We start from the raw sequence: 19,362 nt of genomic DNA, 5'->3' as shown, positions 1-19,362 counted from the left end.
ATGTTCATTTGAATCTTTATTGATCAGAGGAGAGCAGCTCTGATTTTATTAGTCATGGTTGGAAGCCACAGTGGAGCTGGACCCGGGAACACTGTTCTTCTCTCCATCTCTCTCTCTCTCCTTGTTTTCTCTCCATCTCTCTCTCTCTCCTTGTTTTCTCTCCATCTCTCTCTCTCTCCCTTGTTTTCTCTCTCTCTCTCCCTTGTTTTCTCTCTCTCTCCCTTGTTTTCTCTCCATCTCTCTCTCTCTCCTTGTTTTCTCTCTCTCTCTCCCTTGTTTTCTCTCCATCTCTCTCTCTCTCCTTGTTTTCTCTCCATCTCTCTCTCTCTCCCTTGTTTTCTCTCCATCTCTCTCTCTCTCCTTGTTTTCTCTCCATCTCTCTCTCTCTCCCTTGTTTTCTCTCCATCTCTCTCTCTCTCTTGTTTTCTCTCCATCTCTCTCTCTCTCCTTGTTTTCTCTCCATCTCTCTCTCTCTCCCTTGTTTTCTCTCCATCTCTCTCTCTCTGCCTCTCTCTCTGTCTCTCTCTCTCTCTGCCTCTCTGCCACTCTCTCTGTCTCTGCCTCTTTCTCTGCCTCTCTCTCTGCCTCTCTCTGCCTCTCTGTTCTGTAATGTTGTGATGGTATATAACAGTATGGGTGTGTATGCTCTATGCTTTCCTTTAACTGACACTATTCTCTCTCTTGAGACCTGTGGACTGCTGGTGTCCACCTCTCGACACCTTTCTCTACAAATGTTCAGTACACTACTCCCTATCTCACCCTATGACCCCCCCCCCCCCGCCTACCTCCCCGACCTCCCCTCTCTTACTCCCCCCTTCCAACAGAAGCCCAGAGTAAGCCTTACTACACGGATTACTCCCCCACGCGCCTCCTCATCCACAACATGTGTACCTCGCAGTATCTGGATCTGTTCATTACCGTCGTCATCGGACTCAACGTCATCACCATGGCGATGGAACACTACCAGCAGCCCAAGGTAGGACCTGAGCAATGATGGTTTCTTTGTTCATTTGTAGTCCGTTAGTTATCGCCATGGCATCTTGGACAGCACGCACCAAGATGGCTGCTCGTCCAGTATTTCATTCCACATCTTCCAAGATCATTGCTCTGGGATTTGTAGTTTGTTTGGCAGCACAAACGCAAATGAGAAAAGTTCCTTCAATTCTTAAAGGGATTTGCTCCACATTACATAAAGTAATACAACAGAAAGCAAAACATGAACTAAACTCCCACGCAAATGATGTCTCGAAGAATTGTAAGTGTTTATTATCAGATCAGCCACACGGTGATTGGTGATGAAAACTGCTTTGTTTTTTTGTGAAATTACCATCTGTCCAGTCCATGCATTTAAACAAGATGGAAAGAGAGAGAGAGAGGAGGTTGAGAAAGAGAGAGAGACATAGAGAGAGAAAGGGACAGAGAGAAAGACCACAGAAGAGAGAGATGTGGGTGGTAGAGAGAGACAGACATAGATGAGGGTGGTAGAGAGAGACAGAGAGCGAGTTGAGGGTGGTAGAGAGAGACAGAGAGAGAGAGGGGGTTGACTATGACTATGTACAGGTTGACTATGTACAGACTCAGTGAGCATAGCCTTGCTATTGAGAAAGGCAGACATGGCTCTCATGAGAAGACAGGCTATGTGCACACTGCCCACAAAATGAGGTGGAAACCGAGCTGCACTTCCTAACCTCCTGCCCAATGTATGACCATATTAGAGACACGTATTTCCCTCAGATCACACAGATCCACAAAGAATTCGAAAACAAATCCAATTTTGATAAACTCCCATATCTACTGGGTGAAATTCCACAGTGTGCCATCACAGCAGCAAGATTTGTGACCTGTTGCCACAAGAAAAGGGCAACCAGTGAAAAACAAACACCATTGTAAATACAACCCATATTTATGCTTACTTATTTTAACTTGTGTGCTTTAACCATTTGTACATTGTTACAACACTGTATATATTTAATATGACACTTGTAATGTCTTTATTGTTTTGAAACTTCTGTATGTGTAATGTTTACTGTTAATTCGTTTTGTTTGTTTCACTTTTGTGTATTGTCTACCTCACTTGCTTTGGCAATGTTAACACATGTTTCCCATGCCAATAAAGCCCCTTGAATTGAATTGAATTGAATTGAATTGAATTGAGAGAGAGAGATGAGGCTGGTAGAGACAGACAGAGAGATGAGGGTGGTAAAAAGAGACAGACAGAGATGAGGGTGGTAGAGAAAGAGAGAGAGATGAGGGTGGTAAAGAGAGAGACAGAGAGAGAGATGAGGGTGGTAGAGAGAGAGAGATGAGGATGGTAGAGCGAGACAGAGAGAGAGATGAGGGTGGTAGAGACAGAGAGATGATGGTGGTAGAGCGAGACAGAGAGAGAGATGAGGGTGGTAGAGACAGAGAGAGAGAGAGAGATGAGGGTGGTAGAGACAGAGAGCGAGAGAGAGAGAGATGAGGGTGGTAGAGACAGAGAGAGAGAGATGAGGGTGGTAGAGAGAAACAGAGAGAGATGAGGGTCGTAGAGACAGAGACAGAGAGAGAGAGATGAGGGTAAGGAGGAGTGGGTGGCCAGATGAGTCAGTAAATCCCTGTAGAGTTAGTTGTCTGATCTTCTAACTATATGCCTACTAGGAAAAGAGAGAAGGGCAACATTAATTCCCCCAGGCTCCAAGACACTTTCATACTGTTAGCCTTTTCAGAGAGAAGGAGAGGGGGAGGAGAGGGGGAGGAGAGGGGGAGGAGAGGGATGGTGGTGTGGAGAATATTACTCTGGGAAATGGGTTATTCTGGGAGAGTGAGACATCAGAGGAGAGAGACAATAATAACTGCAGCCTATTGTAATACTAATCCTCCCTCTCCTCTCCCCTCTCTCTCCTCCCCCTTCCCTCTCCTCCCCCTCCTCCCCCCTCCCTCTCCTTCCATTCCTCCCTCCCCATTCCTCCCTCCTTCTCCTTCCGTTCCTCCCTCCCTCCCCCTTTTCTCTCCTTCCTTTCCTTCCTTCCCCCTTCCTCTCCTTCCATTCCTCCCTCTCTCTCCCCTCCCTCCCTGCCCCTCCCTCCCTCCCTCCCTCCCTCCAGGAGTTGGACGAGGCTCTGAAGATCTGTAACTACATCTTCACCCTCGTCTTCGTCCTGGAGTCTGTCTTCAAGCTGGTGGCCTTCGGCTTCCGACGCTTCTTCAAGGACAGGTCAGAGGTCACACTTTGTCTCAGAGTAGGAGTGCTGGTCTAGGATCAGTTTATTATTTTTAGTTCAGAATGAATATAATTATATAGACAGGGGGACCTGATCCTAGATCAGCACTCTGGTGATTATGGGTCCAGAGATAACTGCTGGCCCTTTCAAATACATCAATCAGAAAACAATGCAATGAAGACATCAAATTTCAAACCAAACACAGTCATTTATTTCACACAGTAACATTAGTTTGTCGATTCAAGCTTCATCAGTCTTCACACCTCAAACCGTGTCCATGCTAACAGGGTCTGTGGGAATGTCCCGTCCTGGAGATTGTCATGGCAATGGTGTGTCTCTCTCTCTCTCTCTCTGAAATATACAGCCATCTATCCTGACAATGCCATATTGAATCCAACATGCCAGGTTGGCATCAGCAAGGCGCTAGACGCATCTTCTTCATTCCCTATAATTTTCTACTACATGTGCACACACACACACACACACACACACACACACACACACACACACACACACACACACACACACACACACACACACACACACACACACACACACACACACACACACACACACACACACACACACACACACACACACACACACTCATACTCACCACACACTCAGTAGCGATGGCTTGAGTTTCGAGTGAACCTGGCAACCATGAGGCCTATGATATCCTCAGTGGTTGACATATTAAGCTATTATCCCGCAGGCTGAGATCCAGAGTCACATCACACACACACGCACACACACATACACACATGAACACACACACATACGAACACACACACACAGGTAGCCAGGCCCTTCAGGGGTCCATCTAAAAATCTCATTGTGTTTAAAGTGATTTGCTGTGGTGTTGATTCATGCATTCTGAGTAGATGTTGACATCATGGAGAAACTATCGAGTTACGTCGTACCCTGCCCTCAGGGAACACACACACACACACACACACACACACACACACACACACACACACACACACACACACACACACACACACACACACACACACACACACACACACACACACACACACACACACTGGACCCTGGCAGATGAATAGAAATATGATGAATTAGCTGCTTGACAATGGCAGGGGGGTTTACGGGTTGGACCACAACACACACTCACACAGTCCCACATTCACACACATTGATGGAACAGAAGTGTAAAAACGTTTCCACATTGTGTTCTCATCACGGTCTTTCCAAGACAGAACAGTTCTGCTCGGCTTGGAGCAGCCCGTTCACAATGATCGTTAAGGGTTTTTAGTCCTGCCATCATCTACAGGCGTCTCGGTGAGAGAGTGTATCAGTGATTTGTCTCATCATATTACTTCAGACCTCTAATGAAACACCTTAGATGACCCAGGTCCTCCGACTGACCCCTGGATTGACCCTAACCCCACACTCCCGTAAGACCTCCCAGGTCCTCCGACTGACCCCTGGATTGACCCTAACCCTAACCCCACACTCCCGTAAGACCTCCCAGGTCCTCCGACTGACCCCTGGATTAACCCTAACCCTACCTCACTCCCGTAAGACCTCCCAGGTCCTCCGACTGACCCCTGGATTAACCCTAACCCTACCTCACTCCCGTAAGACCTCCCAGGTCCTCCGACTGACCCCTGGATTAACCCTAACCCTACCTCACTCCTGTAAGACCTCCCAGGGCCTGGGGGGTTTCGGAAATGTTTCAGCCCTGTGGTTTCTACCTATGTATGCTACCTGACTGTGTGTTATTGGTGTGTATATAACATGACCAGTGTGTGTGTATGTAACATGACCTGTTTGTGTGTGTGTATATAACATGACCTGTATGTGTGTATATAACATGACATATATGTGTGTGTATATAACATGACCTGTATGTGTGTATATAACATGACCTGTATGTGTGTATATAACATGACATGTATGTGTGTATATAACATGACCTGTATGTGTGTATATAACATGACCTGTATGTGTGTATATAACATGACCTGTGTGTGTGTATATAACATGACCTGTGTGTGTATAACATGACCTGTGTGTGTATAACATGACCTGTGTGTGTATAACATGACCTGTGTGTGTGTATATAACATGACCTGTGTGTGTATAACATGACCTGTGTGTGTATAACATGACCTGTGTGTGTGTGTGTGTTGTAGGTGGAACCAGTTGGATCTGGCCATAGTATTGCTGTCCATCATGGGCATCACTCTGGAGGAGATTGAGGTCAACGCATCCCTGCCCATCAACCCTACTATTATCAGGATCATGAGAGTACTGAGGATAGCAAGAGGTGTAGACACACACACACACGTACACACAGACACGTACACACAGACACGTACACACACACACACACACACACACACACACACACACACACACACACACACACACACACACACTCACACACACACACACACACACACACACACACACACACACACACACACACACATACACATAAATGTACACTCACACACACATACACATAAATGTACACACACACACACACACACACACACACACACACACACACACACACACACACACACACACACACACACACACACACACACACACACCCACATGTATTATCTCTCTCTTTTTCTCTCCACACACACACGCACGCACGCACGCACGCACACACACACACACACACACACACACACACACACACACACACACACACCCACATGCATTATCTCTCTCTTTTTCTCTCTACACACACACACACACACACACACACACACACACACACACACACACACACACACACACACACACACACACACACACACACACACACACACACACCCACATGCATTATCTCTCTCTTTTTCTCTCTACACACACACAGAAGAATATGCACTAAATCATCCTCCGTCTCTGTTTTAATACGGGTTGTAAAGCAGCGTATCCCAGGGTTTCCCCTCCTTCTCTGTTTTAATACGGGTTGTAAAGCAGCGTATCCCAGGGTTTCCCCTCCTTCTCTGTTTTAATACGGGTTGTAAAGCAGCGTATCCCAGGATTTCCCCTCCTTCTCTGTTTTAATACCGGTTGTAAAGCAGCGTATCCCAGGGTTTCCCCTCCTTCTCTGGTTTAATACGGGTTGTAAAGCAGCGTATCCCAGGGTTTCCCCTCCTTCTCTGTTTTAATACGGGTTGTAAAGCAGCGTATCCCAGGGTTTCTCCTCCGTCTCTGTTTTAATACGGGTTGTAAAGCAGCGTATCCCAGGGTTTCCCCTCCTTTTCTGTTTTAATACGGGTTGTAAAGCAGCGTATCCCAGGGTTTCCCCTCCTTCTCTGTTTTAATACGGGTTGTAAAGCAGCGTATCCCAGGGTTTCCCCTCCTCTGTTTTAATACGGGTTGTAAAGCAGCGTATCCCAGGGTTTCCCCTCCTCTGTTTTAATACGGGTTATAAAGCAGCGTATCCCATGGTTCCCCCTCCTTCTCTGTTTTAATACGGGTTGTAAAGCAGCGTATCCCAGGGTTTCCCCTCGTTCTCTGGTTTAATACGGGTTGTAAAGCAGCGTATCCCAGGGTTTCCCCTCCTTTTCTGTTTTAATACGGGTTGTAAAGCAGCGTATCCCAGGGTTTCCCCTCCTTCTCTGTTTTAATACGGGTTGTAAAGCAGCGTATCCCAGGGTTTCCCCTCCGGACTCAGGGAGACAGACTGGGAGGGACAGGAGGGGACGGGTGGTGAGCTCAGGGAGACAGGCTGGGAGGGACAGGAGGCGACGGGCGGTGAGCTCAGGGAGACAGACTGGGAGGGAGGGGACAGGGGGTGAGCTCAGGGAGACAGACTGGGAGGGACAGGAGGGGACGGGCGGTGAGCTCAGGGAGACAGGCTGGGAGGGACAGGAGGGGACGGGTGGTGAGCTCAGGGAGACAGACTGGGAGGGAGGGGACAGGGGGTGAGCTCAGGGAGACAGACTGGGAGGGACAGGAGGGGACGTGTGGTGAGCTCAGGAAGACAGACTGGGAGGGACAGGAGGGGACGGGCGGTGAGCTCAGGGAGACAGGCTGGGAGGGACAGGAGGCGACGGGCGGTGAGCTCAGGGAGACAGACTGGGAGGGACAGGAGGCGACGGGCGGTGAGCTCAGGGAGACAGACTGGGAGGAACAGGAGGGGACGGGTGGTGAGCTCAGGGAGACAGACTGGGAGGGACGGGAGGGGACAGGAGGTGAGCTCAGGGAGACAGACTGGGAGGGACAGGAGGGGGACGGGTGGTGAGCTCAGGGAGACAGACTGGGAGGGACAGGAGGGGACGGGTGGTGAGCTCAGGGAGACAGACTGGGAGGGACAGGAGGGGACGGGTGGTGAGCTCAGGGAGACAGACTGGGAGGGACAGGAGGGGACTGGTGGTGAGCTCAGGGAGACAGACTGGTAGGGACAGGAGGGGGAAGGGCGGTGAGCTCAGGGAGACAGACTGGGAGGGACAGGAGGGGACGGGTGGTGAGCTCAGGGAGACAGACTGGGAGGGACAGGAGGGGACGGGTGGTGAGCTCAGGGAGACAGACAGGTAGGGACAGGAGGGGGACGGGTGGTGAGCTCAGGGAGACAGACTGGGAGGGACAGGAGGGGACGAGCGGTGAGCTCAGGGAGACAGACTGGGAGGGACAGGAGGGGACGGGTGGTGAGCTCAGGGAGACAGACTGGATAGAAGAAAAATAGTGGAAAGAGAAATGTGGACCCCATGAAGACTATTTATCAGCTAACAGGAAACCTATTAAAGGGATCCAGGGATCATATTATCCTATCCTAACAGGGATCCTATTAAAGTCAGAAATCCTGATATTTGGAAAGAAAGATAGTAGTAAGAGGCAGAGCTGCTAATCGTCTCTGATTACTGCTGAATAAAGACACAGATCAGGAGGGCAAAGGTAGAAGAAAGGAGACAGGGACAGAAAATTACTGGCTGTTTACAGAAAGGAGACAGGGACAGAGGATTACTGGCTGTTTACAGAAAGGAGACAGGAACAGAGGATTACTGCCTGTTTACAGAAAGGAGACAGGGACAGAGGATTACTGCCTGTTTACAGAAAGGAGACAGGGACAGAGGGTTACTGACTGTTTACAGAAAGGAGACAGGGACAGAGGATCACTGACTGTTTACAGAAAGGAGAAGAATTAGAAAGAGAGGAGGATGGTAGAGAGGAGATAGATGAGGTAGAGAGGAGGTAGAGGAGGTAGAGGAGAGGTAGAGGAGGTAGAGGAGGAAGAGGAGGTAGAAGAGGAATAGGAGGAAGAGGAGGTAGAGAAGGAAGAGGAGGTAGAGGAGAGGTAGAGGAGGAAGAGGTAGAGGAGGAAGAGGAGGAAGAGGAGCAAGAGAAGAAATAGAGAGGAGGAAGAGGAGGAGGTAGAGGAGGAAGAGGAGGAAGAGAAGAGGTAGAGAGGAGGAAGAGGAGGAGGTAGAGGAGGAAGAGGAGGTAGAAGAGGAAGAGGAGGAAGAGAAGAAGTAGAGAGGAGTAAGAAGAGGTAGAGGAGGTAGAGAGGAGGTAGAGAAGCTCATCTGTTCAGTCTGACTGTAATGAAAGATCTAGCGGTTCAAGTCCTTGTTGATTGTTGTCACACAGGACCCTAACACCTGCTCAAAGTGTGTGTGTGTGTAGAGGCCTGCTCCTCTGGATTATTTGTCAACTTCAAACAGACTTTTCTTTCATTAATGTCGTGGCCGTCCTCCACTGTTACCAATTAACCCTACCTCCTCCTCCTCCTCCTCCTCCTCCTCCTCCTCCTCCTCCTCCTCCTCCTGTCAGTCACATCATCACAGAGCCCAACCTCCATTAGTATGTCACCGAATATGTTTTACTACAGTTATTCCCAAAATGTAATTATGTGTGTGTGTGTGTGTGTGTGTGTGTGTGTGTGTGTGTGTGTGTGTGTGTGTGTGTGTCGTCAGTGCTGAAGCTACTGAAGATGGCAGTGGGGATGAGAGCATTGCTGGACACGGTCATGCAGGCCCTGCCTCAGGTAAAGTACAGTAGAAGTACTAGGTAGTAGAAGTACTAGGCAGTAGAAGTACTAGGCAGTAGAAGTACTAGGTAGTAGAAGTACCAGGTAGTAGAAGTACTAGGCAGTAGAAGTACTAGGTAGTAGAAGTACTAGGCAGTAGAAGTACCAGGCAGTAGAAGTACTAGGTAGTAGAGGTACTAAGTAGTAGAAGTACTAGGTAGTAGACGTACTAGGCAGTAGAAGTACTAGGCAGTAGAAGTACTAGGCAGTAGAAGTACTAGGTAGTAGAAGTACTAGGTAGTAGAAGTACTAGGCAGTAGAAGTACTAGGTCGTAGAAGTACTATGTAGTAGAAGTACTAAGTAGTAGAAGTACCAGGTAGTAGAAGTACTAGGTAGTAGAAGTACTAGCCAAAAGTACTACAACCAGATGACTATGCATGTTCTTCCTCTCTAAGACATTTGTGACAGCCACATTTAGCCTTTCCAATTGGTTTATAGTTGAATCAGCCATTTTACTCACGCCCATCAGATTCAATTACTAATCTTCTTCACCTTCTACTATAATATTCATCTCTCTCCATGTTTCTTCCACATGGGTACTCCTGGGGTATTTCCTTCAGATAGGAATCTCTTTACCATACCAACTAATTTATAGGATATTCCAGAATCTTCAACCTGGTCTCAGAGCATTTCATATTATTCTGTACGTAAATCTGTAACACTCAATTTAGTAGGATATGTTGTGTTTCGTATGGCATGTATTCATTTGTGGATGTCCATCACCCATTCCGTATGATATGTTACGAATTACAATTCGTTTTACATGTTACAAATGTAACACATGTACAATATGTTATGAATTCTAGCTAGGTGGCAAGGTGGCTAACGTTAGCTAGCTGCCAATGTTAGCTATGCTTTAGGTTAGAGTTAGGGGTTAGGGTTAAGTTTAGGAGTTCTCTTAAGGGGTTAATTAAGGTTAGGTTAAGGGATAGCTAAAAGGTTAGGGATAGGGGAAAGGTTAGCTAACACGCTAAGTATTTTCAAAGTAAATTAAAAGTTGTAAGTAGTTGAAAGGTTGCTAATTAGCTAAAATGCTAAATGCGAACTCGCAACCTTTGGGTTGCTACCCATCCACCCCGACCAACCACTCAATTGAGTGTCTCGTCTATGACACCCGGCTGGAATATTCCCTCTACAGTCAACTGTCCCCATGTCTTCATCCTCCCCCACTCCATTTCCCATGTGTCTCTCTGTTTGCACTCTGGGGCCTCGTCTGCATAACCCATACGCTATGGAGATACAGCTGGACAGATTGGCTGGGTGTTTCTAAAGGAGAGATAGGAGGTAGAGAGGAAGGAAGGGGCGTTTTGAAATAGGAGAAAGATAGAGCCAACGAAATAGAGAGGATGTGAGGAGGGATCCTGCTAGATGTTATCACTGCAAATCTCAGATGAGAGAGAGAGAGAGAGAGCGAGAGAGCGAGAGAGCGAGAGAGAGAGAGAGAGAGAGAGAGAGAGAGAGAGCGAGAGAGCGAGAGAGCGAGAGAGAGAGAGAGAGAGAGAGAGAGAGAGAGAGAGAGAGAGAGAGAGAGAGAGAGAGAGAGAGAGAGAGAGAGAGACACAGAGAGAGAGGGAGAGAGAGAGAGAGAGAGAGAGAGACACACACAGAGAGAGAGGGAGAGAGAGGAGGGAGAGAGAGACACACACAGAGAGAGAGGGAGAGAGAGACACACACAGAGAGAGAGGGAGAGAGAGACACACACAGAGAGAGGGAGAGAGAGACACACAAAGAGAGGGAGAGAGACACAGAGACAAAGAGAGAGGGAGAGAGACACAGAGACAAAGAGAGAGGGAGAGAGGGAGAGAGGGAGAGAGACACAGAGAGAGACGGAGAGAGACAGAGAGAGAGAGAGAGAGAGAGGGAGAGAGACACAGAGACTGTGGTGTCATGCTGAGCTGCAGGCTACAGTGTTAAATCCTTTAGAGCTTGTCAGATTTCTACATAATTAATAATGATAATAACTTAGACATGTTTTGGGTCAGCAGAGATTAGCTTTGGAGTACATTCTAAAGCTGTAGGCTTACAGTACCGTACGTGGGCCTAAACCCACTATCTCTCTATTGTAGGCTTACAGTACCGTACCTGGGCCTAAACCCAATATCTCTCTATTGTAGGCTTACAGTACTGTACCTGGGCCTAAACCCACTGTCTCTCTATTGTAGGCTTACAGTACTGTACCTGGGCATAAACCCAGTATCTCTCTATTGTAGGCTTACAGTACCGTACGTGGGCCTAAACCCACTATCTCTCTATTGTAGGCTTACAGTACTGTACCTGGGCCTAAACCCAATATCTCTCTATTGTAGGCTTACAGTACTGTACCTGGGCCTAAACCCAATATCTCTCTATTGTAGGCTTACAGTACCGTACCTGGGCCTAAACCCAATATCTCTCTATTGTAGGCTTACAGTACTGTACCTGGGCCTAAACCCAATATCTCTCTATTGTAGGCTTACAGTACCGTACCTGGGCCTAAACCCAATATCTCTCTATTGTAGGCTTACAGCACTGTACCTGGGCCTAAACCCACTATCTCTCTATTGTAGGCTTACAGTACCATACCTGGGCCTAAACCCACTATCTTTCTCCTTGTTCCAAACAATGACTTACACTTTTGTTTTTAGTGTTGGCCTGCTTCTCAATGCATCTTCTCTTCTCTTCCCTCCTCTCCTCTCATTCCTCTCTCCTTTGCTCTCTTCCCTATCTCCTCTCCTCTTCTCATCCCTCTCTCCTCTCCTCTTCTTCTACCTCACTCCTCTCCTATCATCCCTCATCCCGCTCTCCTCTCCTCTTATCCATCTCTCTTCTCTCCTCTCCTCTCTTCTCCTTTCCTCTCCCCTACTTTCCTCTCCCACCCGTTTCTCTCTCCTCTCTCCTCTCCTCTCCTCTCCTTTCCTCTCCCCTACTTTCCTCTCCCCCCCGTTTCTCTCCTCTCCTCTCCTCTCCTCTCCTCTCCTCTCCTCTCCTCTCCTCTCCTCTCCTCTCCTCTCCTCTCCTTTCCTCTCCTCTCCTCTCCTCTCCTCTCCTCTCCTCTCCTCTCCTCTCTCTACAGGTGGGGAATCTGGGTCTTCTCTTCATGCTGCTCTTCTTTATCTTTGCAGCACTGGGAGTGGAGTTGTTTGGTGACCTCAGTAAGAACACACACATCTGCTCTGGGTTTAAAATGTTCTCTGCTGGGGCTGAATTCACATGGTTTCTGCTGTTGTTGTTGATTCCTTTCGTTTTCTTTTATTTAATAGATTTTTACCAATTGTGGCTTTTAGCGTCCAGATAAATATAATTATTTCACTGTGATTACAATTTAATTGGAATGCTCTTTGTTGTTGTGGGACATAAACAGCTCTGATTTTCACTCTCCCTCTCTCTATCTCTCTGGCTCTCTCTCTCTGTCTCCCTCTCTCTGTCTCTCTGTCTCCCTCTCTCTGTCTCCCTCTCTCTGTCTCTCTCTCTTTGTCTCTTCCTCTCTCTGTTTCTCGGTCTCCCTCTCTCTGTCTCTCCCTCTCTCTGTCTCTCTGACTTTCTCTGTCTCCCTCTCTCTGTCTCCCTCTCTCTGTCTCTCTTTCTCTGTCTCCCTCTCTCTTTCTTTCTCTCTCTCTGTCTCTCTCTTGCTGTCTCTCTCTCTCTGTCTCCCTCTCTCTCTCGGTCTCCCTTTCTCTCTCTCTGTCTCTCTCTCTCTCTGTCTCCCTCTCTCTCTCTGTCTCTCTCTCCGTCTCTCTCTCTCTGTCTTCCTCTCAGTTTGTGATGAGCTGCACCCGTGTGAGGGTTTGGGGCGCTACGCTACGTTTAAGAACTTTGGAATGGCCTTCCTACTGCTGTTCAGAGTTTCCACGGGAGACAACTGGAACGGCATTATGAAGGTGAGACTGATCCACCATTTTGGATCAACTGTTTGTCACCATTCTGGATTGACTGTATACAGTGTCTGTATGTGTTATGTGTCTCTTTTGTCATGTGTTCATCGGTATATGTATGTCTCCTCCAGGATACCCTGCGAGACTGTCAACAGGAGAATGCAGGCACCTGTTACAACACGGTGGTCTCCCCCATCTACTTCGTCTCCTTTGTGTTGACAGCCCAGTTTGTCCTGGTCAACGTGGTCATAGCCGTTCTCATGAAACACCTGGAGGAGAGCAACAAAGAGGCCAAGGAGGAGGCAGAGCTGGAGGCTGAACTACAGCTGGAGCTCCAGCATGGAGGAGGGGGAGGCAGTGGGAGATCACCCCAGCTAAGCCCTCTGGACTTGGGCATGGAGGTGGGCGGACCTGGTGTGTCCCCGTGGAGGTCTCCAGAGAGGGAGATCCAGAGGAGGGCCAGCGTGATGGTGGATTCTCCCCAAGCAGATATCACTACAAGAGACACCAGCTCTGATCCCCTGCTCGTCCTGGAGCCACCGCTGGAGGTGTGTGGGATTTACACCTATTTGTGTGTGTGTGTTAGTTGGGTTTGGAATTCATCCCATCCCTTGTTCAGGGACAAAAAGGAAGCACCAACGAGGAGCTGTAGTAACATCTGCGTTCAGTTTTTATTGTCCATATCTGTCGAGCTTCTGAAGGAGTCTTCCTTACTTCTCTGTCCACCTCTCTGTGTCTCTGTGGTTGTCTGCTCGTAGTGTGTTTGTGTTCAACTGGTTGTGTGTCTGTGTGTCTGTGTGTCTGTGTGTGCCTCACTAGAGTAGTGCCAGGCATAGATAGGTCACTGTAGTACCATGGGAAAGACACAACGTCATGCTGTTGACTTGACTGCTAATCTCAGCCAAAAGGTATTTTTATAGTGACTTGAGGTTGAGAAAAATGTGCATATTTCAGGTAGATGGCATAGGTTACAATTGCACCCACCGTCACAAATGGACTAGAATAACTACATAGAGCAACGTGTTTACCTACTTACTAATCATCAAACATTTCGTAAAAATACAAAGCATACATTAATCGAAAGACACAGATCCTGTGAATACAGACAATATTTCAGATTTTCTAAGTGTCTTACAGCGAAAACACAATAAATCGTTATATTAGCATAGCACATAGCACATAGCAGCCCAGCATTGATTCTAGCCAAAGTGAGCGATAACGTCAACATCGCCAAAATATATTAATTTTTTCACTAACCTTCTCAGAATTCTTCAGATGACACTCCTGTAACATCATATTACACAATCCATATAGAGTTTGATCGAAAATGTGCATATTTAGCCACCAAAATCATGGTTAGACAATGTGAAATGTAGCCCAGCTGGTGAGAAAATGTCCGTGCGCCATATTAGACAGTGATCTACTCTTATACATAAATACTCATAAACGTGACTAAAAAATATAGGGTGGACAGGGATTGATAGACAATTTAATTCTTAATACAATCGCGGAATTACATTTTTTAAATTATCCTTACTTTTCAATACAGTTTGCGCCAAGCGAAGCTACGTCAAAAAACATGGCGTCCTAAGCCACTAACATTTTTCGACAGAAACACGATTTATCATAATAAAAATGTCCTACTTTGAGCTGTTCTTCCATCAGTATCTTGGGCAAAGGATCCTTTCTTGGGTCTAATCGTCTTTTGGTGGAAAGCTGTCCTCTTGCCATGTGGAAATGCCAACTGCGTTCGGGATGAACTGGAAGCGTGCCCAGCAATTCACAGCGTTTCAGAAATAAATGTCCCAAAATCGCACTAAACGGATATAAATTGCTATAAAACGCTTTAAATTAACTACCTTATGATGTTTTTAACTCCTATAACGAGTAGAAACATGACCAGAGTAATATTACTCCCTCCACTAATGCTTGGAACAGGTGCGGGTCGGTGTCCTCCAGGCGCATGACGCAGCTCCAAAAGAGTGACTAGCCTCAGGGTTTTTTAATTTGTAGTGCCTGTGAACGCGCAATCGACCCCATTCAAATCGTCATCACGTAAAGGCATCCAGGGGAAGACGTAAGCAGTGTCCGTATACTCATAGCAGTAACTGTGGCCTTTTAACTGACTCCAGATCAGGGGCCAACATTTCTGAAATCTGACTCCATGTCAGGGAAATTGCTGTAGAATGGGTTATGTTCCACTTAGAGACAAAATTTCAACTCCTATAGAAACTATAGACTGTTTTCTATCCAATAATAATAATAATATGCATATTGTACGATCAAGAATTTTGTGGGAAGCCGTTTCAAAAATTACACGATTAGCATAAATAGTGACAACAGCGCCCCCAGCCTCAACAGGTTAACCTCCTCTTGAAGCTATCGTCTTCCATCACTCCTCTCCTCCGTCTGCTCCCATTTTCACTGTTCATCTTTCTGTCTGTATTTCTTTCTCCTTTCCTCTTTCCCCTCCTTTATCTCTCACTCTCTCTTTATCTCTCTCTCTCTCTGCCTGTCTCTCTCTCTCTCTCTCTGCCTCTCTCTCTCTTTCTCTCTCTCTCTCTGCCCCTCCCTCTCTCACACTCTCTGCCCCTCTCTCTCTCACTCTCTGCCTTTCTCTCTCTCTTTCTCTCTCACTCTCTGCCTCTCTCTCTCTCACACTCTCTGCCCCTCTCTCTCTCTCACTCACTCACTCACTCACTCACTCACTCACTCACTCACTCACTCACTCACGCACGCACTCACTCTCTTTCTCTCTCTATGTTTGCCTCAGTCTCCTTGTTGATTCAGGGTTTGATGGAGGGAGAGTTGAGTCTGATAGACAACCTGCCAGGGTCAGTCTGTCACTACTATGCACTGCCCCCACTACCGAGCAAGCACTGCAGTGACAAGAAGGTCAATGAACCCGCCTCACACAATCACCCACCCGCCTCATACAATCACCCACTCGCCTCATACAATCACCCACCAGCCTCATACAATCACTCACCCGCCTCACACAATCACTCACCCGCCTCACACAATCACCCACCCGCCTCACACAATCACCCACCCGCCTCAACCACACACCAATGCTCAAATTTTCTCTCAGCCTCAATCTCTGGTACACCACCTCCCCTCAACTCTAACTCACCCCCTCCCCTCCCCTCAACTCTAACTCACCCCCTCCCTCCTGCTTTCTCTCCAATCTCTGTGGGTTCCTTGGCCCATAATATTATTAGAAAGTGTTCACCCTCCAACATCCCTCTCTCAGCTTGGCTGTACTGGGTAATGTTATGGTAGTATACCTACCTACGTACCGCACACACACACGCACACACGCACACACACACGCACACACGCACACACACACACACGCACACACACACACACACACACACACACACACACACACACACACACACACACACACACACACACACACACACACACACACACACACACACACACACACACACACACACACTCTCTCTCCCTCTCTTGGCTTCGAGCTTTGAAAACGAACCACCCAGGGATTTAGCACAAACTAATGATAATAATTTGATTCTGCTGCCAAGCTGGCTGGTCACACACACACACACACACACACACACACACACACACACACACACACACACACACACACACACACACACACACACACACACACACACACACACACACACACACACACACACACACACACACACACACACACACACACACACACACACACACATACACACACACATACACACATACACCATCAATAAGCGATGTATCCCTGATGAATTATGCATCCAATGGCCTCTTTTTTGTCATTCTGGACAAAATGCTATAGCCAATCACATTAGCATTGCCAAACAGCGTTTGCTAAAAGCTTTTAAATGTAATGCTGCAGCATTAATAGCCTTCCTGCTTCTAACTTGGTGTGTGATTCTGAAAAGTTCGCAGGCGCCTAATCAGCCTCTGCCAGTTAGGACCCCTGCTCCGTCTGCACGGCTGGCCCATTCGTGGGCCTGTCAGAAAGCATTTTTACAATTAATTATCCCGGTTAAGGGTGAGGGAGGGAGGGAGGGAAGCCAGAAACAGTAAGCCTTTAACAGAGAACCCGCTGAGAGTTTGAACGCTCCCAATATGGGGCTCAGTGTTCTAGAATCAGCCGAGCTAAACTAGCGTTGTAATACATCGAGTCTGTATACATTCCTGTCTCATCCTGTCCATTATTACCTCAAGTCTGTACACGTTCCTGTCTCATCCTGTGTCCATTATTATCCTCTTAGTGATCCCTAAACTCGAGTCTCGTTAGCGGGATTGATTTGACAACATCTAGTGAAATTGCAGCCAAATTCAAACTGCAGAAATATCAATATTCAACATTCACGAAAATATAAGTGTAATACATCAAAATAAAGCTTAACTTCTTGTTAACCTGTCTAGGATGAGGGTGCCGCTAACGGCACTCCCCCCCCACCCCCACTGAAAAAACAGTGCCGCGAAATTCAAAAAAAATAATTTTTTTAAATATTTAACTTTCACACATTAAAGTCCAATACAGCTAATGAAAGACACAGATCTTGTGAATCCAGCCAACATGTCCGATTTTTAAAATGTTTTACAGGGAAGACACAATATGTAAAGATGTACATCTATTACCTAAAAACACATTAGCATAATCCACCATCTTTTATTTGTCCACCAACACCAGTAGCTATCACCAATTCGGCTAAACTAAGATATTTATAGCCCCTAACCAAGAAAAAAACTCATCAGATGACAGTCTGATAACATATTTATGGTATGGGATAGGTTTTGTTAGAAAAAAGTGCATATTTCAGGTAGATGGCATAGGTTACAATTGCACCCACCGTCACAAATGGACTAGAAAAACTACAATGAGCAACGTGTTTACCTAACTACTAATCATCAAACATTTCGTAAAAATACACAGCATACACTAATCGAAAGACACAGATCCTGTGAATACAGACAATATTTCAGATTTTCTAAGTGTCTTACAGCGAAAACACAATAAATCGTTATATTAGCATAGCACATAGCACATAGCAGCCCAGCATTGATTCTAGCCAAAGTGAGCGATAAAAGTCAACATCGCCAAAATATATTAATTTTTTCACTAACCTTCTCAGAATTCTTCAGATGACACTCCTGTAGCATCCTATTACACAATCCATATAGAGTTTGATCGAAAATGTTTATATTTAGCCACCAAAATCATGGTTAGACAATGTGAAATGTAGCCCAGCTGGTGAGAAAATGTCCGTGCGCCACTTAGACAGTGATCTACTCTTATACATAAATACTCATAAACGTGACTAAAAAATATAGGGTGGACAGGGATTGATAGACAATTTAATTCTTAATACAATCGCGGAATTACATTTTTTAACCTGTCTAGGATCAGCGTGGCGCTAGCGGCACACCCCCCCCCCCCCACTGAAAAACCAGTGCCGCGAAATTCAAAAAAAATATTTTTTTAAAATATTTAACTTTCACACATTAAAGTCCAATACAGCTAATGAAAGACACAGATCTTATGAATCCAGTCAACATTTCCGATTTTTAAAATGTTTTACAGGGAAGACACAATATGTAAAGATGTACATCTATTACCTAAAAACACATTAGCATAATCCACCATCTTTTATTTGTCCACCAACACCAGTAGCCATCACCAATTCGGCTAAACTAAGATATTTATAGCCCCTAACCAACAAAAAAACTCATTAGATGACAGTCTGATAACATATTTATGGTATGGGATAGGTTTTGTTAGAAAAAAGTGCATATTTCAGGTATATGGCATAGTTTACAATTGCACCCACCATCACAAATGGACTAGAATAATTACAATGAGCAACGTGTTTACCTAACTACTAATCATCAAACATTTCGTAAAAATACACAGCATACACGAATCGAAAGACACAGATCCTGTGAATACAGACAATATTTCAGATTTTCTAAGTGTCTTACAGCGAAAACACAATAAATCGTTTATTAGCTTAGCACATAGCAATTAGCAGCCCAGCATTGATTCTAGCCAAAGTGAGCGATAAAAGTCAACATCGCCAAAAGATATTAATTTTTTCACTAACCTTCTCAGAATTCTTCCGATGACACTCCTGTAACATCACATTACAACATGCATATACAGTTTGATCGAAAATGTTTATATTTAGCCACCAAAATCATGGTTAGACAATGTGAAATGTAGCTCAGCTGGTCAGAAAATGTCCTTGCGCCACTTAGACAGTGATCTACTCTTATACATAAATACTCATAAAC

General features: G+C 46.2%; 1 pseudogene; it reads left to right on the top strand.

Annotated features, from left to right (window-relative positions):
• The first annotated feature begins 789 nt into the window (after nucleotides 1–789).
• LOC129818441 (voltage-dependent T-type calcium channel subunit alpha-1G-like) overlaps nucleotides 790–19,362 on the top strand; it is a 31,105-nt pseudogene continuing 12,532 nt past the window's right edge.

This window comes from Salvelinus fontinalis, chromosome 1, assembly GCF_029448725.1.
Source record: "Salvelinus fontinalis isolate EN_2023a chromosome 1, ASM2944872v1, whole genome shotgun sequence".
In the NCBI taxonomy this organism is placed as follows: domain Eukaryota; kingdom Metazoa; phylum Chordata; class Actinopteri; order Salmoniformes; family Salmonidae; genus Salvelinus; species Salvelinus fontinalis.
Note: the sequence above shows the minus strand (reverse complement) of the source record. Positions and strands in the feature narration are given on the sequence as shown.